This window comes from Gavialis gangeticus, unplaced genomic scaffold (genome assembly GCF_001723915.1).
Source record: "Gavialis gangeticus isolate Ggan-Ray unplaced genomic scaffold, GavGan_comp1, whole genome shotgun sequence".
NCBI classification, from domain to species: Eukaryota; Metazoa; Chordata; order Crocodylia; family Gavialidae; genus Gavialis; species Gavialis gangeticus.
In genome coordinates, this window is record NW_017729025.1 from 124,269,529 (window position 1) to 124,296,365 (window position 26,837).

The window sequence follows — 26,837 nt, forward strand, 5'->3', positions numbered from 1 at the left end:
GCCTTATAAGTGAACTGGACACAGTGAGGAGCGCTAGAGGACAGCACGGCAACCTTAGGGGCCCCTGCCTGGTACACATATGTACTTTTAGCAATACACTGTTTTTAAAGGCAGAATGAAGAAAATATGACCTTTTCTTGTCGTAACTGAGTAGCAGCAGTTAGGAAGCCAAGCCTGCTCTTTGTTCTCCTCCCTGTCACTCTGTCTTCCTGCTGCTCTGATTTTACTTACATTTTTGCCCAGTAAGTGGCAGAAACTGTTCTTACCATATTTTTTGCACATAATGTGCGCTGCAATTTCCAGCAGCTGGATTTTGAAACAAGGTGTGCATTATACGTGACAAAATGTGGCATTTTTCAACTTCTGTTTCAGTAAGTCATCCTGAATAGTTCTGTTTTCTAAGATGTATTAGAGAAGAGCTTCATCTTTTTAGTTACAGGAGAGGGTCTTAATGTCAGGGGAGAAAGATAAACAGACCTTGCGGAAATGCACCTTTTTTTTGCTTCTGAAGATTAAGCCGTTATTTTCCTAGCTATGACTGCATGATTTCACTTGTTCACCATCCCAAGGTTTCTTTCAGCAGTACACTGAAAACGATAGATTTTTATCCCTGTCCTATGGATTCAATAAGCTAAAGCCAAAGGCCCATTTAGGAAGGAAGGACTTGTATACTATACATACCTAATCCCAGAAAGATGGAGATACCTCTGAGGTATGGGGCAACTAGATAAGAGGTGGTTTTGTTTTTTTTGGTTTTTACATGGCAAGTCCCCCACCTTCATTTGGTACACTTGTTTCATTTCTTCATGCTATGAGTAGAGCTGCATTAATTTGAACTAACAGAGAATTTGGCTCTTGTGAAAAAAGTGCTGATGAGCAGCTTAACGAGAACCCTGGAGAATGGAATCTCTTTTTAATTCAAGTAAGAGAGGCAGTCAGGGTCAAGCCTGGCTGCTCAGTCCACTTAGATCATGTTGTCTTTTAATGCCAATAGGCAGAAGTCACATGAGTGGAGAAGTAACTTGCTCTACCAGAGACAGCAATCTGGGAGGTGGTGTGCCCGTTGTTGTCACCAGTTGTCTGGACAATGCTAATTTTTATAGTAGTTTCTCAGGAAAAAAAAATAGGATTCAATGGGGTGTGTGCAGGCAAGTGGACTAGTGTAACCCTCAGCATGGCTGTGAAAGGTTAATCTATGCTCTTTAGCATGAATGGTGTGTGCCCCCGGTGACTGGGGGGGGCATGGCTGTGCTAGTGGCAGCGGGAGTGTGGCAGTGGCGGCAGGAGCATGGCAGTGGTGAGAGGGAGCTCCCGCAGATGCCACTGCAGCTGTCAGCGGTGGGGGTGGCAAGCACCGACTAGGGGTCGGCAATCACCTGCAGGTGCCGCCGGCAGTGGCAGCTAGCAGGGATTGCTGATCGCCTCGGGGTGGCGAGCAGCGACCATCCACAGGTGCTGCTGGCAGTGTCAGCAGTGCCTTTTTGCAGGAGGTGCACTGCCACGCTCAGGGGGTACATGTACACCTGAATGTACCCCCTACACATTGCCCCTGCTCTTTAGGAAAAATAAGCAATATGCTTTTAAGCCTCAAGACTATTTAGATTTTCAAGGCCATCTTCACGAGAAATAAAGCTACCAACTAAGAAACAGCATTTCCCCTAAGCTGCGTGGTGTGCATTGTCACTCAGGCATGCTCATGCTGCGCAGCTGAGAGGGAATGCTGCTAATCTAAAGTGCTTATTCTTCAAAATTAGTGGGGTTGGAGAGCTGCAGGGCTGTAGCAGCTGGTGTGGATAGCAAATAACAATGAGGAAAACTAAGGTGATTGAAAGAAAAGGTTTTAGTATTTAGGGTCCCTATACATGTGCTCAGGGATAGAGGGGCATTTTAATTAAAACCGTTCCCGGAGAGCTGCTCTAATTAAAACACCACAGTATCACATGTATTAAGCCTCTGTGCATTTAAAAATGGCCAGGGGATGCTATAACTAAAGCGTGTTGAATAAGCTTTAGTTAAAGCACTCCAGTGGCCATTGTTAAACCCACAAAGGCTTATACACATGATGCTGCAGCGATGCTACAGCATTCCAATTAAAACAGAGCAGACTCGAGCGTTCTAATTAGAATGCATTGGAGCATATGTAGAGGCAACCTAGTCTTCCATATACAGACCACAAAATGTTTGCAGTATACACAAACCCTACACTATTTAATTTTTTAGTCTTAGGGTGACAAAATACTTTTATTGTTAGTGCACCCTAAATGGGTTGTTATCCCTACAGGAAGAGGTTATTTGTTAGTAGTAATAAAATAATAGGGCATGAAGGATTCAGCTGAGATGAGGGCCCCTTTCTGCTAGATACTGCACAAACACATATGGATATATGCCCTTCCCTTGAAGTCATTACAATTTACACCAAAAATAAGTGGAAGGTTCCATCTGGTATTTGGTGTTTGAATGCAATGCCTTGAATACCTTTGGAACCTTACTGGCAAATTAGGAAGCCTAATTCTCCACTGCAGTCATTTGCATCTAGGCAAAGTCGGTGAAAAATGCTATAAAACCTGTATAGCAGAATTCTAAAACAATGTTGCAGAAATGCAAATAACTGAAGGGAAGGGCAGTACTGAATCGGGCTCAATGCCCCTTGCCTCAAGAGCTGATCAGTCACATCGTACCTTGTGTGTCAATACAATGTTCATTTTTCTTAAAGATAAAGCTTTATATATTTCTTCATTAAATTTCAGAGCTCAGTATCCTAAATTAAAATGATGTCTTTTACAGTCATATTTCTACAATTTTGCCTTAATTTCACTTTCTTGCCCATTTGCTTTATATGCACCATTTGTTTCCATCCTTAACTGGCAAAATTTTCTGTACAACCCAGGGTCATAACATTGCATTTGCAACAAACATCCACATCCAACCTTCTTCCTTTGGGTGCTGCTGCTGTGTTAATGTGGCCTTGTGCTAGCAAAGGGTTAAAAACTTTTCTTATGTTCCTACTAGGTTGTAAAAGAAACTGCTGAAGCTGATCAATGACCACTGTTAAGACCTGGAAACCAATTATAAACCTGAAATTTGTGATGAACAAAGCTCTGAAACACTGGGATGAAAACTACTGAATTAGTCCAGTTCATTAAAATCATTAATAGTCATGAAATGAAAACCACCAGAGTCCAAAAAGGCTTAATGCCCTATCCATATTAATTAGATGGGAGCAAATCTGAAGTGAAAAGCAGCACATGCTTTGTAGAATTAGCAATTGCTCTCTACAGACTACACAGATCTCTATTAAAATTCAGTTTAATTAAAATTGATCACGTTAAGAAACTGATGTGGTTAATTAACTGAATTCCTGGACTCCTTTTCATACATTTCACAGATGCATTGTACACTGCTTTCCTGGGTGACAGCTTATGTTGCACAGTGAAAATCTTGATTTCACAGGTTAACGCTGCATGTTCCATGAGGCCTAAAGTTACACTGTACCCACCAGGAGAATCTGGCAGAGTGGAGAGGAAGACATCCTGTGCTTGTTGCTGAAGTCTACCCACAAGGAAACCTGGCTGGAAATCACATTCATTTTACCCATTAGATCACTACAGATTTCTGCACATATATAAGTGAGCTTGCTATATGCATTATGACTATATAAAATACACCATATTTTCTCATATACAACATACCCAGGAATAAGCTATACAGCTTGTAAATACTGGTGAGTGGAAGGAAGTAATGAAATGGCAACAGCTATGGAGCTCAGTGTGCTCCCAGTGGAGCAGGTACAACATACTTTCACTCTCATCCCCACCCCCAGCAGAAGCTTACAATAGAGAAACTGCTACTTCTTTATTTCCTTGCTTATAATGTGCCCTCAATTTCCAGCAGTTGATTTTTGGAAAAAGGCGTGTGTTGTATGTGAGAAAATATGGAATGAGAGACTATTTATTTAAAAGATATACTGACACATGTTGTATGACAACACAGGTTGACACAAACCAACCAAAGATCTGGCCCATCCGAGAATGCATACAGTCCTTTGACTTCACCAGGAATGTAACTTCCTGGGTACAGCTGTAGTGCTGAGCTGGCACAGACCTCCACCAACTTAAATGGCATTTGCATGGATTTTGTATTTTTACTAGCCTCCAAGAATCTGGAGGATCAGACCTTCAGCTTCTTGGTATGATCTGTAGAGTTTAAGACCAGCTTCTCAGCTGGTATAAATCAGTATGGCTTTATTAATATCAATGAAACTAAGTTGATTTAGATTGGCTATGGCTATATTTTTTGAGGTGGCATGATAAAAAATAACGTAACATTAAGAGAAAAGCATATTGAAGTAAAGTTCCCCATACTTCTCAATGGTGTATTTTTGGCCTAAGGGACCATCTTAGGTAGAAGTTAGCTTTGTAAACATTTTCATGCTCTAGAGAACCAATACTTTAAAAAGCAAAAAAAAAATCTTTGATGGGCCAGACATAACTGCAGCTTTGGACAGGACTCATAAAATGACATTTAGAATACAACATGTAATTTTTCAGGGAAAATTTAAGAATTTAGCAATGTCATTTCTGGAAAAGTATGGATGTGGGCTTTCAACTTATAGTTGCAAGAAGGCTGCATGAAAGCTGATATGGAAAAGCACTGAACGGATGACAAGGGATATCAACCATTGGGTTTTCAGTCTTAGTATAATTTCTGGCCATCATATCAGCCGTTAGATTTGTTTTGCTCAGCATTCATTAACTAGTTTAGAATCATTTTAAACATTCCATGCAACATTATGTTGTAGGTATGTATCTTATATCATTGACAATAGTACCCGTTGCAGATTTCCACACCAAGCCTATTTTTCAAAAGAAACATCTGACTAGGATACATGATACATGACTGACTCTTAATTCCCCAGTGGCCAAACCTTGTTAACGCCTTGGCCTGTTTCAGTAAAATGATCATGGTTTAAGTGATGTAAAACACACGTGTTCAATCATTTTCCTTTTCCCTAAAGGCAAATGTCTTCTTATCATGGTGAAACAGGAGTCTGATGCTGATGTACTAGAGAGCCTAAGTTCTTTTAAGTCTCATCAGAAAATTGAATACTTACTGCAGCTTATCACTTGGAACTACAAAGTAAAATGGATCTAAGCAAAATGCACAAGTAGACTGAATCACTCATGTTTGTTTGCATTATCTAGTACGGAATAGGCCCAAACAGCCGTTATACAGTATAAGGACTAGCCAGTAAAAATAAAACCCAGCAGAAGAACCTAACTCCAGAAGGTGTTACACACATTCATATTTAAATCAGGAGCTCTGTTTGTGGCTAAAGTACAATGAAACAGGAAGGAATTCTTTCAAAATACCAGCCTGGGAGAAGAGTTGCTATAGGAGTTGCTGCTTCTTCAGCTGAAAAATCAGAGGGAACTTTTAAAAAGAGATGGAGCTATGTTAGAGAGAGCACATTATATCAGTCCCTCTGTACAGTGAAAAGGGACAATTTAAGATAGGCAAATTGAGTGATTAGCATGTTTTTAGAAAGAAGGACAGAAGAAAACAAATCATATGGGAATTACAGTTTACTCTTTGAACATGGCCTCAAAAGTTCTACTGTTTGTTTCTCAGAGACTTCAAGAGCAAATCTTCTGTTAACCATAAATGGCTTCTATACTACAAGGTTGATGTACATGCTTAACAACAACATTAGAAGGGTTGTCTCTTCTTAAGGTAAGTTAAAAACCCTGGGAGTAGATAGAAGAAAATGGTAAATTTGCAATGATCACTTGGGAAGGCTGTATTGTTGAGATTTATCCTTCTGCAGAATAAGCTGTGGGGCCAGCTCCAAAATCCCATTAACCCATTAAGATGCCAAAATTTCAGGGCTTTGCACAGAAAGCAGGTGTCTTCATACCAGCTCCAGAGTCTGAATGCCTTGCCCTTTAGTATTAGGATATCAATGGATTTGTGTTACTAGAGGTTCCATATTTGTCCTTTCTCAAAAAGTATCCTTAAAAGATAGGTTACATGCCGTGGAGGAAGATCCACAGGTAATCTCCAAAGGGAGAACACTGTGTTACCCTCTGGGTGAATTCAATCATACTATTAATGCTATCTTTTCCGAAAAAAATTAGAAACTAAGCTTCTTTAACGACTAAGAATTAAAACATCTGCCATATAACAGTGTTCATGAAAGAGAAGTTTGATTTCAACCACCGAAAACTTGTACATTTCTTTATACTGTTGTCAACAAGAGTTACAATGTGCTTTACATGGCTTTTGTGACACTCCCATATTAATTTAGTAATCCCATTTGTATTTGTAAATAGGTGGTCCTATTATGTGTATAGAAAGAAGAGTGAAGAATCTGACTAGGACTGAGAATTGGGTAAAAAAGGATATACATCACTAAATGAGCATCTGCAAAAATAAAGCAATACAGAAAAAGAAAAAGGTAGGATGTCATCCCTAATGTCCAACAATGTGAAGTAAGGGTACAGGTGAATTTTTGTTCTTACAGATATCTCAGTTGACTAGGAGTGAGCCAAAACTCATCCTTGATGAAATAGTAAGAATAGTTGTAGGAAGCTTCACGAAGAATGAGCCTGACAAATTACCTTGTCAGACTTCAGCTTGTCAGTGATTGTGATGTGAATAACATTTCCCACAAATTGGGTTCATCAGAGGCAGGTCCTGTCAGACCAACCTGGTGGCCTTCTATGACCAGGACACCAAATCCTTAGATGCAGGGGTAGCAGTGGATGTAGTCTTTCTGGACTTTAGGAAGGCCTTCAACACTGTCTCTCACCCTGTTCTCATTAAAAAACTAGGGGACTGTGGTGTCGACACCTACACAGTCAAATGGGTACCTAACTGGCTGGAGGGCTGCACCCAGAGAGTGGTGGTAGACGGGTTATTTTTGACCTGGAGGGATGTGGGCAGTGGGGTCCCCCAGGGCTCGGTCCTCAGGCCCGCACTGCTCAACATCTTCATCAGTGACTTGGACGAGGGGGTAAAAAGCACCCTGTTCAAATTTGCTGATGACACTAAGACGTGGGGGGAAGTGGGCATGCTAGACGGGAGGAATAGGCTGCAATCGGACCTAGACAGGTTACAGGGGTGGGCGGATGAGAACAGGATGGGTTTCAACATTGACAAGTGCAAGGTGATGCACCTGGGGAGGAAGAATTAGCAGCATACCTACAGGGTGGGGAACTCCCTTCTCGTCAGTGCAGAGGCAGAAAAAGATCTTGGAGTCATCATTGATGCCAAGATGAACATGGGCTGGCAGTGTGGGGGTGCAGTCAGGAAGGCCAACCATAGCTTGTCATGCATCCACAGATGCATCTCAAACAGGCCGAAGGAGGTGATCCTCCCCCCTCTATGTGGCACTGGTCAGGCCGCAGCTGGAGTACTGCATCCAGTTCTGGGCACCGCACTTCAAGAGGGATGTGGACAACATGGAGAGGGTCCAGAGGAGGGCCACTCGCATGATCAGGGGGCAGCAGGGCAGGCCCTACGAGGAGAAACTGAGGGACCTGAACCTGTTCAGCCTCCACAAAAGATGGCTGAGGGGGGATCTAGTGGCCTGTTACAAATTAGTCAGGGGGGACCAGCAGGCATTGGGGGAGTCCCTGTTCCCCCGAGCACTACTAGGAGTGACTAGAAATAATGGTCACAAGCTGGCAGAGGGTAGATTCAGATTAGACATCAGGAGGCGCTACTTCATGGTCAGGGCGGCTAGGATCTGGAGCCTACTTCCAAGAGAAGTAATACTGGCTCCTACCCTGGGGGTCTTTAAGGGGAGGCTGGATGAACACCTTGCTGGGATCATTTGACCCCAGTACTCTTTCCTGCCATGGCAGGGGGTTGGACTCGATGATCTGCTCAGGTCCCTTCTGACCCTACTAACTATGAAACTATGAAATCAGTTGCCGACCTAGGCAGACATAAGCATTACTTTGTTTATTATTTAATACTGAATTAATACACAGCTACTTGAAATAAGAGTAGTAAAAGCAAACCTCGCAATATTTAAGTTTATTTCAGTTACTGCCATTTCAGAGCTTTGTAGTTATGATGAGTCTGGAAGCATATTCATGAGATGCTTTACTCAGGATTATAGCAAATAACTGCGCAGTAGGCGTCATTGTCTATACATGCAGATGCTTACTGCACAGCTATTTGCTCTAATTTTGAGTAAATTTGCTACCTGTAAGTACAAGTAGCAAATTTACTCATGATTAGTAACTGCACCATATGGCATGGGAGCAAACTTGCTCCTAGTCAGCCGGGCAATAGTGGGCAGGAGATTGCTTCCTACCCCCAGGAGCTGCTTCCTGCTGGGGCACTGGAGCCAGGGAGGGGACAATGTCCTTATGCCCCAGCAGCAGGGAGCTCCCAGCCCTCACTCCCATGCCCCACCCCCAGCCTGTTCCCAGCCCAGCTTCGAGATTATAGCGCTGAGCAGGGAAGAGGCTCCCAGCCTGGTCCCAGCCCAGCTCCATGATTGCAAAGATAGGCACGGAACAGGCTCCCAGCCCTTGCCCTATGATTGCAGAGTGGGGGCTGGAAACTGTCCCAATCAGGGGAAGGTCTAGCTCCATGCTCCAAATGAGTGATTGAGGTGTGGGGCTTGGAAAGAGCTGCAGGGGAGGGGCAGGTCCCAGTCCCCTGCCCTGATCTGCTGGTAGGGCAGCTAGCAGAGAGCCTCTGGCTGGGCAGGGGCTCACTGCTACCTGTCCCACTGGCAGATAGGGGCAGTGAGCTGGGACCTACCCCTTCCCTAAAGCTATTTCCAAGTCCCCTGCCCCTAACTGGGGAGCGGGGTGGGGCCAGGAACTCCCTGCTGCTGGGGCAGGGGGACACTGTCCCTCCCCAGGCTCCAGTGGGCAAGAAGCAATCTCCCATCCACTCTTGGCCCCATGCTCCCTGCCAGCCCCTGAGCTAGCACCTAGAGAGAGCCTAGAACTCCCCCTGGCCACTGCAGGAGTCCAATGCAGGGCCAGAGGGGGTAGGAGCAGACTGCTGCCAGAAGCAGCAAATCTGTTCCTGTATTCCCACACATGTAGATGCCTGCCTGGGGTGGGTTTACTGTAGAGTAATTTAGAATAAACCCACCCTGCAGTATTTGCATATGTAGACACACCCTCTAAATCCTTAAATCTATGACGTTATAGGCCTCGATTTCCAAAAGCCACCTGTAATTTTTCCATGCCCATTCTGAGGGGGGCCAATTTTACGAATGTAACAGTTTGGCATTTTATAAAATTTTGGGCTCACTAAGTATCTCAAGATGAGTTTCCAAAAATTGAGGCAACTGGAATATTAGTCATATTTTTTCCCTTTTCTCTTAAAGCTCAGAAACATCTGAAGACTTGAAATAGAACTTACCCAAGATACAATTTGAAGAAAATGCAGTAACAAACATCCTCCTGGACTAATGTTACTAAGAAAACAAAGAATTCCTACAGTTAAATGAAAATCAGCATCCCACCTAATAGTGTAACAATATGATGAGAAATTCTAGGTCAGATCACATGGAAGGGTAAGTTGCAAAACAGAAAGTGTCTAAACGATTGAGTTGTAGTTCATGATATCATACTGCAGTCAGCCTCAAAAATCTATTCTTGTTCTCTGCGTGGTATGAAGAGCTTTGTAGCAACCTCTTATGTTAATTTTGCATGAAAACACCATCTGGCTCTAAACATTATTTAGGCTATGGGTCCATAAAAGTCTAGATATGGTCAACATGATATTGAGAGGTCAAAGAAGGGTCTAATCATATGCCGTAGTCCTCAGAGGACATGGTCACTGAAACATGGTCATAATTACTGAGGCTAAACAAGACTCATTTATCATTTAAATTTTCACTGAATCAGACAACTCTCAAAGAGTCGTTCCATATAAAATAATAATTTGATTGTTGCTCATAATAACTATCTTGTTTTGTTAATCACTAAAATAACCCAATAAAAGATCCTCAGATTATCTCCTCTTCATAGATTTATTATCCACCAATGTGTTTAACTAAGTCATAAATATTTATATGTATATTGGGGTATTGTACAACTACTCAAAATATTCTACATCAAAATATATTGCTTTGGTTGCAAAATCCAGGATTCCAAAATTAGGAAATGCCAAAATTGAAGTTATCTTAATTCAACCCCATTGTGTAAATGCATTATGCTTTAATGACATGATTGCATACTATTTTTCTGTAGGACCCCAGCTTTATTCAGTGCAGAGTGAAAAGTGATAATTTAACCTGCAGATATTCAATATTTTGTCTTTATTGTTGAATGGGTAGTCCTATGGCTAATCTCAAGGTAGAAGTATTACCTTCCCCACAGGTTTATTGCACTGTAGCATCTAAAAGTTTCACAAATACTATTGAACTGATTTTCAAAAAGTACCTGTGAGGTTAATAGCTATTAAATGACAAAAAACTCTGGCAAGGATGATAAAGGTAAAAATATCCACTAATTGTGAGTGCCTGGTTTGAGATACCCAGGTCCTGATTTTCAGATTACTTAGCACTATACAATACTTCTTATGTTCAAAACATATGACATCATAGACAATCCATTCAGTTGCAGAAGCTGTGTAGGGATAGATCAGGCACAGCTAGGACCCAGGGGCAGGACCATAGCCACAGCTGCTGCCTGCCCTGTCCTTGCCCCTGCACCTCACTATCTCTCTTAGAATCATAGAGAAGTAGAGCTGAAAGGGACCTCCAGAGATCATTTAGTTCAACCCCCTGCCTGAGTAAGGATCATCCCTCTCCAAAACATCCCATACAAACCATAATCTAAACTCTACATAAGACTACCTTCAATTCTGATACAACACAGTCCTAACACCTAACCTGTGACAGGTAAAGCAGGGGAATCACAGAAGTCAATGTCCTGCTTCTATGTAATGTTGCCAATATATCCTCAAGAGATCCCCAAGCGTCACACCCCCTGCTACAGAGGAAGGCAAACCCCCCCACAGTCGTACTAATCTGACCATGGGGTAAAATTCCTTCCTGACCCCAAATATGGTGATCAGTATTATCCTGAGCAGAGGGGTAAGACCCACTAGCCAGGACCCTCCAGCGTTGGTCCCAGCAGGAGCATTGGTACACCCCAGTCAAAATCCCCAGCCTTGGCTGCGACCAACACGCATTGCCTCTAAGGGAGGCTTAAAAATACCCTGACACATGTAGCAAAAAAGGGAGGGGGCAGGGGCAACCAACAAAGCCCAGAAGCATGGGAAATAACCATGATAGAGCACAAACTATGCCTACATCATCCCTGGCCAGTGACTGTTCAACTTCTTCTTGAACACCTCCGGTGATGGAGAGTCCACAACTTCCCTAGACAGTCTATTCCACTGCCTCTCTGTTCTAACAGTGAAGACATTTTTCCAGATAGCCAATCTAAAGTTACTTCGCTGCAACTTCAAACCATTGATCTGTATCCTTTTCTCTGCAGCGAGTGAGGAAAGGTGCTTTCCCTCTTCTTTATGGCATCCTTTCAAGTATTTGAAGACTGCCATCATGTCCCCTCTTAAGCACCTTTTATGCAAATTGAACATGCCTAGCTGCTTTAGCCTCTCCTCATATGTCTTGCCTTCCAAACCCTTGATCATCTTTGTTATCTGCCTCTGGACCCTCTCTCACAGCCTTCTTAAAATGTAGAGCCCAAAACTGCACACAGTACTCCAGATGAGTCCTAACCAGTGCCAAGTAGAGAGGCACTATCACCTCTCGCATCTTGTACCTAATGCTTCTATTGATGCAGCCCAAAATCACATTCACCTTTTGTGTGGCTGCATCAGACTGCAGACTCATATTGAGTCTGTGGTCTACCAAGACTCTCAAGTCCTTTCCCATAGTGCTGCTATCTCTAGTCAGGTGTTACCCATTTTATACTTGTTTTTTGATTATTCCTTCTGAGGTGTAGCACTTTGCATTTGTTTTCATTGAATTTCATCCTGTTAGCTCTAACCCAAATTTCCAATCTGTTGAGATCCTTCTGAATTGTGCTCATATCCTTCAAAGTGTTCACAGTCCTTCCCAGTTGTGTGTTGTATTCACACTTGCTCAAGAAGTTTTCTGTGCCAGCATCAATATGTTAATAAACATATTGAACAGCACCGGGCCCAGAACAGACCCCTGTAGGCAGGGCTGTCCCTGGCGGGGGGGGAGGAGAATTGAGGCGACCACCCAGGGCCCCGTGCTTTGGGGGCCACCCACGGAGCTGGAGAGAGTGGCTGTGGCCCCTCTTGCAGGGCCCGCCTAGTGCTGGTGACTGTGTGATGCTGCTGCCGCTGGCTTCGCATCTGGCCACTCGCCTCCCACCCCCCTGACCTATTGCCACTGCCGCCATTGGTGGCTACTTTGCATTCTGGCCCCACACCGGCTGATTTGCCCCAGGCCCTGCATTCTGCTAGGGTCGTCTCTGCCTGTAGAACTCCACTTAAAACCTGCAGCCATTCTGACATGGACCCATTATTCATTACCTTTTGCTTGTGGCTGTTGAGCCAGGTATCTATCCACCTTCTAGTAGTTTTATCTAGCCCACATTTCTCCAATTTGTTTATGAGAAGGTCATGTGGGACCTTGTCAAAAGCCTTGCTGAAGTCCAGATACACTATATCCACAGCATTGCCTTCATTCACCTTAGTAGTTATCTTGTCAAAGAAGGAAATCAAGTTTGTTTAACATGATTTGTTTTTCATAAATCTATACTGGCTGCTTGTGATTAGCTTTTCCTTGTCCAGCTGCTTGCAAATGGTATTCCTTAGGATATACTTCAGTAGCTTCTCAAGTACTGAGGTGAGGCGAACCAGTCTGTAGTTCCTTGGGTCCTCCTTGGGTCCTCTTTATTTAAAGAGAGGCACTACATTAACCCTTTTCCAGTTCTCTGGTACCTGGTGTGTCTCCTATGAACGGAGATCATGAAGATCATAGCCAAGGTCTCTGAAATCTCCTCTGCCTGGTCCTTCAGGGCCTGGGATGAAGTTAATCTGATCCAGAAGATTTGAATTCATTCAGACCCAACAAGAGTTCTCTAACTATCTCTTTTGTTATCTCCTCCCTCAGGTTTCCCCCTTCCTTATTTAAATGATCCTTATTCAGTGTCTGACTACAGCTTAATTTTTTTGTGGAGACTAAGACAAAGTAGCTGTTGAGTAGCACCACCTTCTTTGCATCTTTGGTTAGGAGTCCTCCTGGCTTGTTAACAGAGGACACACATTATCTTAGTCCTGCTTTTCTGGCTAACTTACTTATAGAACCTCTTTGTTTTGTCCTTAATATTCTTTGCCAGGTGTAACTCGTTCTTTCTCTTTGCCTTCCTGATTTTATCCCTGAAGGTTCATGCTATTTCCAGGTATGCTTCCTTGGTGACCTGCCCATTCTTCCATTTTCTGTTTGCTTTCCTTTTTCATTTGAGGCACTTTTGAAACTCCTTGTACAGCCACCTTGGTCTCTTACTATTCATCTCGTGCTTCCATCACGCCAGGACAGTTTCTTGTTGGGCTTCTAATACTGTACCCCTTAGAAGCTCCCAGTCCCTCCGAGCATCTTTATCCTTCAGTCTTCTCCTCATCTTCCCTCCCACCCAAGCAGCCTCTGCTCCCTGACCTGACCCTCTCACTTTCTGCCTTACCCTTGTTCTGTGCCAGCAGGCTCCACACATGCTGCAGCCTGGGACACTGAGCACAGCCCTAGCCTCCCCTCAAAGCAGTGGCACACAGCCTACATATCTGTTATGGGGGCTAGGCTGTGCTGGAGCCGTGCTCAGTGCCTCAGTCGAGAACAAGAATGAAGCTTGCCAGCATGGAGCAAGGGTAAGGTGGGGAGAACAGGGAGCAGAGGCTGAGGAGAGGGGAGAAAGGGGAACAGAGAGGCTGGGAAGAAGAGGGAGTGGGGATCAGAGGCTGGGGGAAGGGGCAAGAGGGGGAACAGAGGCAGAGGTGGGGAAGGATGGCCCAAAGCTGCAGGGGGTGGGTAGGCAGGTGCTGGGGGAAGGCACAAGTAGTGGGCAAGCAGCTTGAGTTCCCTACCTGCCCTCACTGCCTGCTCCCCTGAAGCAGTGGCAGGGGGAGGCTGAATTAAAGATGACCCTCCAATAATTAGATTTTATATGTGGAAAATTATAATAAATTTATAAATTTTTCATGTATAGAATCTAACTGGGGGGTCTTCTTATATTCAAGGACATATAGTAAATCAGTAGTTACACCAATATAAGACTGAAGAAATTAAAGCATAATAAATTAAAAACATCCACACATTATTTTCATAATAGAGCTAGGCCTGGCTCCAGGGTTACAGTGCCCATGTTCTAAAACCCTTGGGATTTCCGGTTTGGAATGAAATGACCAAATTAAGGTGTGATAGGTTTATGAAGATAGGATTTTGTCTTACAAAACAGAACATGGACAGCATGACAGTCCCAAGGAAACCAATCAATGGTACCTGGAAATGAAGAGTAATCAGAGGAGAAAGAGTACAAAAGGAGTTTTCAGAACAGCAAGTTGGCATCGGCCCCCAACCTTCAAGGTTGCTAACATTGGACATTCAAGTGAAGAAGCTCAAGGTGGTGTTTATGTACCAGCTGGATACACCATTTGCCTTTTGTATATTCTGGGCACTGGGGAATTTGGGTAATGTATGTTGCAATTATCTTGCTTGCTTTGCCTGCATTGCTCTTATTTCCTATCACTGTGCATGAGTAAAATGTGCTTATTATCAGCCGGAGGAGCCGTGGTTGGTCTGAAGGTTGTGCTTGCCTAGAGCAGGGTATCAGGCCTGGGTTGTAAATCCAGTGCCAACATTACTCAGTTACAGAATACTGTGCCCCTATCATTACACAGCAAACTAGTGGACACCCAACTGCATGCTACAATGAGTTGTGTCAGGCACATTGCACCTCACTCCACTCTGATGGTTACCAGTCCTCAGTAACATTGTTCCCCATCATCTCTGTTGCCTGTTAAAGTTGTCTTTTATCTGCAGCCTCCGCTCCTCTCTAGTTTCTCTCAATGCCTCTTCTATGCTTTGTTGCCATGCCACTCCTAGTGGGTTGGCCTGCCATCATGCTCCCATTGTCCTCTGCTTCTCACCTGATGTACCTTCTCCAGGTTCTCCTGCTCTGTGTCATGCTCTCCTTTGCTTCTGTCTTCCTTCTGGCATTATTAATCTCATTGATGCTGCCTCTGTTGTTGCTCCCCTCTGTCACCTTCTTTCTTCCTTTCTTCTCTACCTTCATTCACTCCCCATCTGTCTCCAGATCTTCATTTCTGTCTTCAACTCTTTTTACCTCATGCTTACTGCAACCATTGTTTTGAGTTTCAGGTCTCTCTCTTCCACTCATTATACTCTGTCAATCCCTTTCTCTGCCTTTAAGGCATAGATCAGGCTTTCAATGCTGATGGAAACCTACCACCAGATTAGTGTAGGCCACCTGAATAAGATATATACCAGTGCCCATTGAGTGCAGTCCCTTTCAGTGTCTCTTTTTCAAGTCATGGTGAGCCACTATACCACACACATTTTTACTTCCTCTTCACACCCACAGCTGAGCTCTACCTTTCTTTCCCATTTCCAGTGATTTATGTTTCTTCACCAGTCTTAAATGTCTGGCAAACAAATGGGCCCCAAACAGTTCACCCAGAATCCCTCTGTCACCCCGTCTCTCAGCCTATCATATATGATTAGTGTGGCCCCACCATCCATCCAGGTAGAGCTGGACCAGGTGTCCCTGTACCTTATCTGCATATACATTTTTGGAGGATCCCAGGACTTGTTAGAAGAACATCCAGTTCCATTTATGAGTAGGGATCTAATTAGCACATGGATAATTTGTGGGGGTGGGGTGTATCTCGAGTATACACACATACTAAGCAGAGCTGAGCTGTGGGGTTACCAAGGCTTGAAAGGTTGACTTCTAAGGCCCAGCCCAATGAACTATATGGTAAATCATGAGCTTTTGGCTTTGAATATAATGCATAGTTTGTACTATACATAAGTAGGTGCCAAAGTGCTGCTTAGAAGTGTGTTTATAGAGTACTGTGCTAAAACCTGCATCCATTTCCCAAAAAGGTAACATGCATCCATTCTGGATAGACTAAGTGCATGGATACTACATGGAAATTACTACAACTATGTTTAATTTCAAGTTCAGTGTTTTCAAATTTGCTTCTAATTTCCATGAGCAGAGCAGGGTCTGACAGCAAAGACAGGTGAAAGGGCTTCAAGTGGAAGAAGCATGGCAGAGGGCAAAAGGGCTAGGTGACCCCCCGATTTATGTTTCTTGCTGTAGCAGTGGGAAGGGGACAAATTCAATGCAGACCTCCAATAATTATATTCTATACCTGGAAAATTATAACTAATTTATACATTTTCCATATATAATATTTAGGTTGGTGGGTCATCTTATAATCAGGGTCATCTTATATGCAAGTAAATATGGTAAATAATAATAGTGAAAATAAGTTAGAGATCAGGACACATTTCTCACTCAGTCTCTGTACAATTGATCTTAAAAAACAAAATAGAGGTAAAAAAAAAGAGGTTGTTTCATAAATATGTATCATAAAAGGTCATTCTTATTAACCAGAACAGACATCTACTGTTTTCTATAAAAGACCCTGCGAAAAACAGAAAACACCCCTGTACAGTGAAAAATTTGGAATTAGTGTAAAACAGAAACTACAGTCAAAGACAAAGACAATTATTAAACCATAAAAATTTAATAAATTAGATCATTTTCTTCTATATTTTTTCGATTGTTAATGAAATCCATTTTCAACACTAATTTTACTATTTTTCTTTTTTGACCTTTAAGAAAAATCTTTCAATTGATCAAAGTAATAAAAAAATGAATTATATGAAACTAAGCACTGACAGAGAAAAAGCCTGTTGAGTAATCCATGTTCCAGATATAACAAGGAATTTTTCTATGATTAAATGTGAAGTAAAATATATTTGTGTATTCTACAAAATCATCTGAATATTGACAAGATACCTTGAAAATACACTCAAGCTTGCACTGTAACAAAAATGATTTTTTCTAACAAATAAAGAACATTTTAAAACAAGAATTTCTAATTTAGAAATGAGAAGAGGCAGAATTGGCTCCTCAGAGACTACCTGTTGCCATTCAACTTACAAAAAATACCTGCTTACCCCCTGAAATAATTTGGAGGAAAAAATAAAAGCATGTTCCTACCTGGGGCAAAAATGTTTTATATCTAAATAGGTATTGAGCATGATAAAACATGTCTGAATCTTCTGTTGCAACTTCTTCATATTATTTTCTTCTAAGTATCTGTGCAATACAACATTATTAGGGATTATAGCAGACAACTGAGCCCATACAGCTGTAACATTATTTGTTTTATTCTCTTTTCCTTGTAGGGCAGGTATTGATTTTTCTGCATCAGAAGCTCTTATTCAAAGACCATTAAGAGAAAAAAATACATTTCCTAAAATTTTCTCCTTCCTCTTAAAGACCATTGTAGTAGACTATAATGATGTGGAGTTTTTTATAGTAAATACAAGTACTATCCTGCTGCAGAATAAAAAACTCCTCAGGAGCACATGTGTAGATGCTGTCCTGGCTGGCTGGGGCACAAGGGTGCTTCAGTGCAGGGGCTGCCTGCCAGCTAGCCCTATGTTGAAGCACCCTTGTGCCCCAGCCAGACTCTCCTCAACACATTGAGTAGTGGGGGAGCAGCCCTGGGCTGGCAGACTGACCACCTGGACCTCCTGCCAGCTGGGGCTGCTCTGACCTGGCTCAATGTGCTGTGATCCCAGTTGCACACGTAAATGTGCTCCCAGGAGCAATAAAATCCAGCAAGATAAGCATCAGAGTTTATTGCAGCACATTCAAATGCACATGTAGACATGTTCAGTGAGAGATAGTTAGCTGTGTTCGTCTGAAGTTAGGCAGAAGGCAGGATAAAGGTGCCAGATAGACTAACCAATTGCAACCTCCTACCTTGTCTTCTTTCTATATAGTGTCGGGGAGACCTAGGTGCCTCAGCCTGGTGATCCAAGACAGTGCAGAGAGTGGAGAATCACTGCAGTGAAAATGCTGAGCTCAGAGATTAGTTTGAAATCTCTCCCCTTCTTCAGAGCTTGGACGTCCCCCTTAAGGTGACTAGGAATCTAAAGCTCCTGTTGGGGTGAGCATCTACACCAGTTGTTTAAGAGAAATGATAAGGGTTCACCGATCTCTCTCAAAATTCAGAAGGAGTTGTGGTAGTAGTTCTGTTCACATTTTATATATTCCCCCATTAGTTAGCCTAGAAATGTAGACACCCAGGTTCATTCTCTTTTCACCACTGAGGAGATTGAAACTCATACCTTCTAACTCCCAGGAGAATGCCCTAAGTACCAAACAACAGACTGATCTGAGGTTGTCAAACAAATTGGTTAGAGGGCCCCATTTCCTACTTCTCAGGTACCCGCAGGCTGCATCCCAGCTCTCATAAGGGCACCCCAGCAGCACCATGGGCAGAAGGCCTGCTACTGTGGCCAGAGACCTTGCCGTGGTGGCAGGGCTTCCCATGGCAGCAACCAGTGTCCTGGGAACAGCAAGAGTATGGGCCATATGTTTGACACCCATGAACTAATCTAAGTAAAGGAAATGTCCACACCTCTTGCTGAAGCTGTGCAGCTGTGAAAAAGGACACCAAAGGATTCCAGCATTCATGGAATCAGAAAGAGACTGCCAGAGCGAGCATGACTGTAATTTAGTGATCTGGGATACTCACCTAAGAGAGTCCTTGTCTCAGCTTCTAGGAGATTATTTCTGTTTTTTATCCAATGACTTTTATTGCAATATTCACAACAGACTTGGGAACAGAAAACAAAGAACCTTTTCTACCTTTTGTCCTAATTATTTCTCTATCTTACATTTTCCCAACTCTGTCCATGCTACTGTCAGCCCTTTAGAATTTCAGATTTTCACTGAAAATCAATCCACTACCATTTTCCTTTAAATTCTCTATCAAGGGTAACATTTTTGTACTGGTCATTTCCTTATTTGGAGAATATCTTTCCAGGAATGTACATCTTTATCCCAGTTTCATGGTCAGTTCAAGGAAGAAATGGAGAGATGCAACCTAATAGTGTGGCACTGGGATTGAAAGTTTCAGTAGAAAACAACTAGGAGGGGAAAAACCTGATACACTGCACTCAAGGAAAACAACTAAGATGAAAACATCATCACCACTTCAGTAATAAATGAGAGTTAACTTTGGATTACTACATTGTGTATACTAAATTATCAGCCCAGGTGCCAAACAGTTTAAAAACCTACCAGGCACAGGTCCAATAAAAGAATATTCAAACAAAAAGCATATTATCTTAAAGTGCACATTTTTATTTAATTAGAGGTAAAACAGAATGAACAGAATAGGTCAATAATAATGACTTATAGCTTCCTTTATGTGGCACATTTACAATAAATGGTAATTTACCATTAAAGAAAAGTATTAATTTTTTTCTGCTGAAGAAATTAACACTAGTCATGTTGAGAAAAGTGAAGGTTCTCCATTTCCAGTTTCAGATTTGCATTCGGCAATTCAATCTCAGGATATTACAGTCTCCATTCCCCCATTTTAGCAAAAAAAAGGAAGAATTAAAGCATAACTGTGTATGACATCATTCCAGATGTACTCAGATGGGCAACAGATCATTTCATCTATGTTATTTGAAAAATACTCCACTTTTTAGTCATTACACTTACTAAATGGATTCACCTGCCAAAGGTATCTTTTGCATCAAGCAGGTTTGCTTTAGTTTAATTCCAGTAGCCAAAGTACAAATTCTGATTTTTACTCTGATTTTTAAATGGGGATACATTTCCCAAATCTGTGTTTAGACTTCCTTGGTTTATTCCAGAGATACATAAATTGCAATAGGAATTTTTTTGCAACATAACTGTTGAGACAGATCTTGTTATTACCATGGCACCTTGCTGTGCCTTCATTTTTAAAGAACTTCCTGCCCACTATTAATCTGTTCCAGAGAAGAGACCATCAATTTCAAATGAACACAGATCTGCTTCTGGTAATCTCCTTAATTATTTGCAATGAATATAGAGTTTTATTAGTTAACATTCCTTCACATCACAGAAAAATATCACATTTTGTGTGCTTATTATGACTGCTTTGTAAATTCAGACTAATTTTAAAGCTTCAGCTCTACAGGTGGGATTTTCAAAGGTGTGTCTGCCAATAATTTTTAATTGGACATCCAAAACACTTCAGGAGTTTTGAAAATGTCACCCTATCTAATAAATTATTTTCCAGTAGAGTCAACTAGGCAAAGTGGTTGGTAACTGGATGAAGACTACCTTATAAGACCATCCTTGCAATCGGAAAAGGAAACAATTTTCAGCTCAGTTTTACTGAAGTGATTATTTCACAATGCTTTTTCCATCGCTAATCCACACACTAGCCTCTTCAGAAACAATCTTCACAGAAGGAATATTAAATTTCAGAACCTGAGCTAATAGTTTGATTAAACAGGGTTGTGTTTAGTTCAGATGTAAGTTTAGAATAAATTCAAGACAGTGGAAAGGTAAAGTTTCTGATTTGATTTAAGCTACAATATGGTCCAGGTGGCAACAAACACTTTAAGGTAGGTAGTGAAATATTGTATACTGCTGTGAAGCAAGGTGCTTGATAAAACTAAGCATTAATAATTAGGATACCATTACAAATTTAATCAAATCAGTCTTTAAATATAGATAACAGACAGGGATTTAAAATAACATCTGGAAACTGAAACATCAGATTCTATCAGGGTTAAGTATGTTATAATTACTAATTACATATGAGATTAGAAGACTGCAGATCAGGCTGTATATCAGCCTGAGTGACCTAATGAAATGGAGCAATGGAATTATGCTAAACCCAAGGAAAAGGAGCAAAAATGGAATTAAACCTTTGGAAGTACCTAGCCTATTCCAGACTGTAAATAACCATAGAATATAATCTTTTTTCAGACACTATAAAGAAATGTGTTAGTAGGAATCTCATCCATATCACTGATTCTACCTATAATGGGCTTCAGAAAACTGTATTTTCTAGAAAAAGAGCATCTTGATTATATAAGCAATCAGAATCTTTCCTTCAGTCTTTCTCCTCCTCTGAAAATTCACTGCCATCTAGAGTGGGTTAAAAATGGGAGGAAAATAAGATTTTGAAAAGCATGCCATAAAATATATAATTATTTAAAACACCTGAAGCAGATGAAAGGTTATATTTGTTTATATACATTGCACAATAATACCTTTAAATTTAGAAATCTTATCATTGATATAATGTACATAGGATTTGGGGAGAACAAAATCCCAAAAGTTTGTCATTTGTCACTCCACAGCTCATTTGTTTTAACTGCTAGATTTGGCATGGAATATGCCTTAACACTGTAATTGAGTTTTAAATTAATGTAGACTTGATCCAGTACACCTTCTTCACACATTGACATTTACAGGATCAGTCCCAAAGTACTGCACCCATTTGTCATTAATGTGTATAAGAGAACACCATGAAATACACAAATGATCACTCACAGGCATAATGTGTGTGTCTATAAAATCCCACACGTGGACTTGCCAAGCTGAATACTTGCATATGAACATACCTGTAAAAAACTTGGATAAGTGTGTGAACAATGTGGATTGACTTTGGGTCTATTGGATCAATATTTTTTATCACATCCTATTAAACTGATATTTTGGTGGGAACAATTACAGTGCTCCCTGTACAGTGGCCCTACTCCTGTCAAACTGTGATCAAACACACAATACACAGTTAACCCAGTTATGTACACCAGCCAACTTCTATTGTGACCATATAATATCATGGAGATTTTATTGTGGTTGCTACATTTTTAATCTTATGGGAACTTGTAATCTTTCTGATATAGAGTAACTACATTTACTATAAGATGCTTTCTAGTAGCTCACTTCCCCATGAAAGTTGTGTACTTTACTAATAATAGAAAGCAGGGCAGAGTGGCACCTTATAGACTATTTCAAAGAGGTATAAGTTTTGATAAGAAAGATCTTATTTTGCTAGATTCTGTGAATGGATTTTCAGGGAGTGGGAGCTTTGAATAGAAAGCAGTAATTTAAACACAAATAATAGGGAAGGGGAAAGTTAAGAAAAGTGGCCAGGGCTGAGAAAGGCAAAAATGGAGCCACTCCCCACCTGCCCACAGCCCCATCCCATCCTATCCACCCGGCCGAGCATGTCCTGCCCATGTGGGTCCTGGACCAATCTCCATGGAGATCCCAGGATGGCCAGGCAGTGACAGTATGGGCCCAGGGCCCAGAGCAGAGCCACATAGGAAGTTTTGATGAGTTGCTGTGGGGGGAAGGGAGGGGAAGTGCTGACCTGACCTGGCACGACAGGGGTGAGGGGGTGGAGGGTGCTGACTCAGCCCATGACAGCTCACCAAAACCCACTAAGTGGCTCTGCAGCACAAATAATTGTCCACCCATGGTTTAAGAACAGCTGCTCTGAGGTTAGTGGGAGAATATCCAGGAGGTTAAAATGTTCTGCAACACGCTTTTGATTCTTTCTGGAATTGATGTCAGATCAGCATCTATTCATTCTTTCACATAGGGATTGACCCATCTGCCCTATGTTGGATCATCATATTCAGTGAGTAGTCCTCAATGGCTCAATGTCTACTGGGGAAGAAATAACAAGTGGAGTACCCCAGGGGTCTGTCCTTGGTGCAGTATTGTTCAACATCTTCATTAATGATTTAGATGATGGGACTGGGTGCACACTTAGCAAATTTGTGGATGACACCAAGTTGGGTGGAATTGTGGACACTCCAGAGAACACGGCTAGGATCCAGAATGATCTGAATAAACTAAAGAAATGGTCCACACTCAGTGAGATTGTGGACCAATGCAAAGTCTAGATGGAATAACAGCATGCATAAATACAGCCTAGGGAACGACTGGCTTGGTTGCAGTACTGCAGAGAAGAACCTGGGGGTTATGGTGGACCACAAGCTGAATATGAACTAACTGTTTCCTGGGTTATATTAACAGAAGCGGTGGCGACTTCTAGGCAGTACCCAGGAGTGCATGTGCACCCCCTAAGAGCATGGTGCACCCTCTGATAGCCAGCGTTCCCAGGCAGGGGGAGCAGGCAAGAGCACTGGTGCCCCCCTGAGAGCACTGGCTGGGGAAAGTGAGTGCCAGAAGCCCACGCAATTGCGCTTACCTGGAAGTGCCAGCAGCACACCCAGAAATGTCAGCTGTGCGCTGCTATCACTTTTGGGTCGGTGCAATCTGCTGCGGCGGTCAGCAAGCACTGGCCCTGACTCAGACGGCACCAGTTACCCATGAACAGAAGTGTCAATTGCAAATCAAGGGAAATGGTTCTTCCTCTCTATTCAGTACTGGTGAGGTCTCACCAGTGTACCTCCAGTACACTGGAGTACTGTGTCCAGTTTTGGCTGCATACTCCAAGAAGGATGTGAACAGTTTGGAAAGAGTCTGGTGCAGGGCAACAAAAATGATAGGCCTTGGATGAAAGACCTATGAGGAAAAACTGCAAGAACCAGGATTATTTAGCTTGGAGAAGAGAAGACTGAGGGGGCTTTGATAACAGTCTTCAAATACCTGAAGGGAGTATAGAGAGGATGGAGATGGGATTTTATCTGCAAATGTAGGGAACAGGACTAGGAACAATGGCCTCAAGCTGCAGCAAGGGAATTTTAGGCTGGAGTTTAGGAGGAACTTTCTGACTAGAGTTGTCAGGCATTAGAATGACTACCTACAGAAGCTGTGGAATCTCCCTGCTTGAAAACTTTCAAAATTAGGTTAGACTGACAGTTGACTAAGATGGTTTAGTCATGGATGATCCTACCTTGAGCATGGGGCTGGACTAGATGACTTTGCGAGATCCCTTCCAGTCCTACATTCCTATGTGGACAGTAGAGGGGCACTATGAACAGGTGCCATTGATAGAAAAGCAGGCACCTGCTTTTCTACCAGTGTAGAAAATGGTACCTTTTTCTACCATGAATGATCCTTGGATGTTATAATCCATATGGCTTAGTCCATTGATTATATGGGTTTGTGTTGATGCAAGAGGACAGCTGGCAACTGGGTCCATTGCAAATCCTGATGCCCTATTGAGAATAGAAGTTAGGTATTCTGATGCTTAAGACATGTAATTTAAAGTGTGTGGGTGTCAGCGGGGGGAGGGGGGGGAGGAGAAGGAGGGGGGCTGTCTGTCATCCAGGACAGGCTTGTTCCCCAAGGTTACTATGACAAGGCTGTCATTTTCCAGCAAGAGTTGGAGGTCATTAATGATGCATCCAAGGTATTCAGGCTAGGGGCTGTAGGTGACATAAGAGAGTTTGCTGACCTTGTCACAGGGTTGGTATTATAGCAGGTCAGAACAGGGTCTGACTGTTGATTTGAGTGGCTACGGTTCTGGCACTGTTTGGTAAAGGCAGGAATCCCTGTTCTAGATCCTTAAGGTATATATCCTAGTGTGCATCCTGGTCAGTGCAGATATGGTTGTAATGCAGAGCTTGGCTATAGACAATGGATATGGAAATGTCCTTAGGAAACTGTAGTGGTCGATTAGTTCCCACTATAATGTGGTGATGATACTATTGGAAACTTTCCCAGTGATTTCTAAGGAATGAATATGTTGGGTGGAGCATTCAAGAGTCAATTTGTTGGAGGGATCAAAGTTGTTGAAGTCCTGGTGGAATTTTGCTAGCAAGTCTTTCCCATGTATCCATATGATGAATATCTCACTGATAGAACTTAGGCATACTGTGGGGAGAATGAGAGGGAGCTGCAGAGGAAGCAGACCTCAAGGTCTGTCATAAATATACCTGTATACTGCAGGGCCCTGTGTGTACTGATGGCAGTGCTATTCATTTGTAGGTATAAGAAGTCTCCAAATATGAAATGGTTGTGTGTAAGGACAAAGTATGGGAGTGTGATGGAGGCAGAAGGGGATAATGTTTCTTATAACTTGTAAGTAATTCTTATGGGGGATATTTGTGTACAGAGATGTAACTTCCCTGGTAGCTAATATGGAAGCTTGTCAATGGAGTCTAATTTCCTTGGGAAATCTGTTGTGTCCTTCAAATAGCTGGCAGCTCGAGGAAGCATATGGAAATAGGATAAAGTTAATATAGCCAAAAACTCTCTCTGAAATTGTGCCAGTGCCAGATACAAGGCATCCTGGCTTGCTGGGTTTGTGGATCTTGGGTAATAAGTAAAAAGTTGCCTGTCCTGGTTTCTTGGGAAGTGGAGGTATAAATCCTCTCCTATATTTCCAGAGATAATGTCTTTAAGAACTGAAGTAGTTCCATTTGATATTGTGCTGTGGGATCCTTGGTCAGGAGTATGTAAAACTCTGTGTTGGAAAGTAGTTTCTTGAGTTCCTAGATTAATATTCTTTTGTTCATGACAACAGTAGCATCCCTTTGTCAGCCTGTTGTATGATAATAATATCAAGGTAGTTTTTAAGGTTAAGTATGGATCTCAATTCCACAGGACTGAGGCTGTAATATAAGTCTTGTTTTTTGGTAATCTCAGAGTAAGTGCAGAGGTAGAAACAGTGTATGTACAGGCCCTCAGTTGTAGTCCAGAAGCAGTCCTTCTTCTTATGGTATATAGAAGTCAGGTCTGAAGAGTGATGATCATTGCATGGCTTCTTGTCATGCTCCATAGTTAATGTCTTCATTCTCCATGCCACAGCTCCAAAATGCTGTCCATAGTCCTAGATGGCAGAAAAAAAGCCTCAAGATCTCCATAAAGCTACACTTTATTAAGTTGCATATGGGACAGAAGGAAAGACCACAGGATAATACAGGCATTTCACTGGGGCTGAGGATGTGGTTGAAGAGATTGATTATATTGCCATGGATTGTAGAGTTGCTGTTGGAGCATGTAAGTTTGGAAAACTTTACTTCCTCCGTAAGAATAAGAATATAATTAATAAGAATACAGCATACATTATATAATCATGATTATGTCCAACATTGAAACACTTGGAGAAGGGTAGCATATAAAAGAATTTAGCAAATAGCTTTTGTAACTATTGAGTAAAGACCTTCTTTATGACCTATAGTGCACACTCCTTTTTTGAGTACTTCTATTACTATTTTATAGTCTACATTCATTTTTTACGTGGATTCCCACTGGGCCCTATGGAAGTTTTGCATGTGGATCGAGTACAAATTATGCAATAAAAAGTAATGCTGTGACCTGGGGAAGAGAAACATGCCCTCTGAGTGAAGTTCTTAAGTGAGGTCAGTTGTGGAGTGAAACACAACCAATTCTCTTTGTGATTTTTCTGAAGAGCCTCAGTTCCACACCTTGTGTGCTCTATGTCCGAGACTGTGGCACCCTAGAAAATTAACTGACTTACCATAACCAAACAGTATCTGATTAAGTGAGCCCAGGCTTACAAAAGCTCATGTTATACATCTCTGATTTAGTCTATATGGTGCAAACCCACTCTGCCTTTTACCATAACATCCCATTCTTTCTACCACCCTAAACAATGTCAGTGGAAGCAACTTGATATTTTCAGGTTAATTATACTTTGCCTGAAAAACTATGCACCCTTTGATGCTGACCTGCCTACTACTATCCATTAATAAAAAATTCCTAATAGAGATTTATGTACTTAGACATAATACTATTTTTAGATGACCTCTGGCATTTATTATTTAGAAGTAAACACCAATGTTCACTCAAACAGCACAAATAAATACAATCTGTATGTTTTGTTTAAAGAGAAAAATACAACTGTTTGTCCTAGGC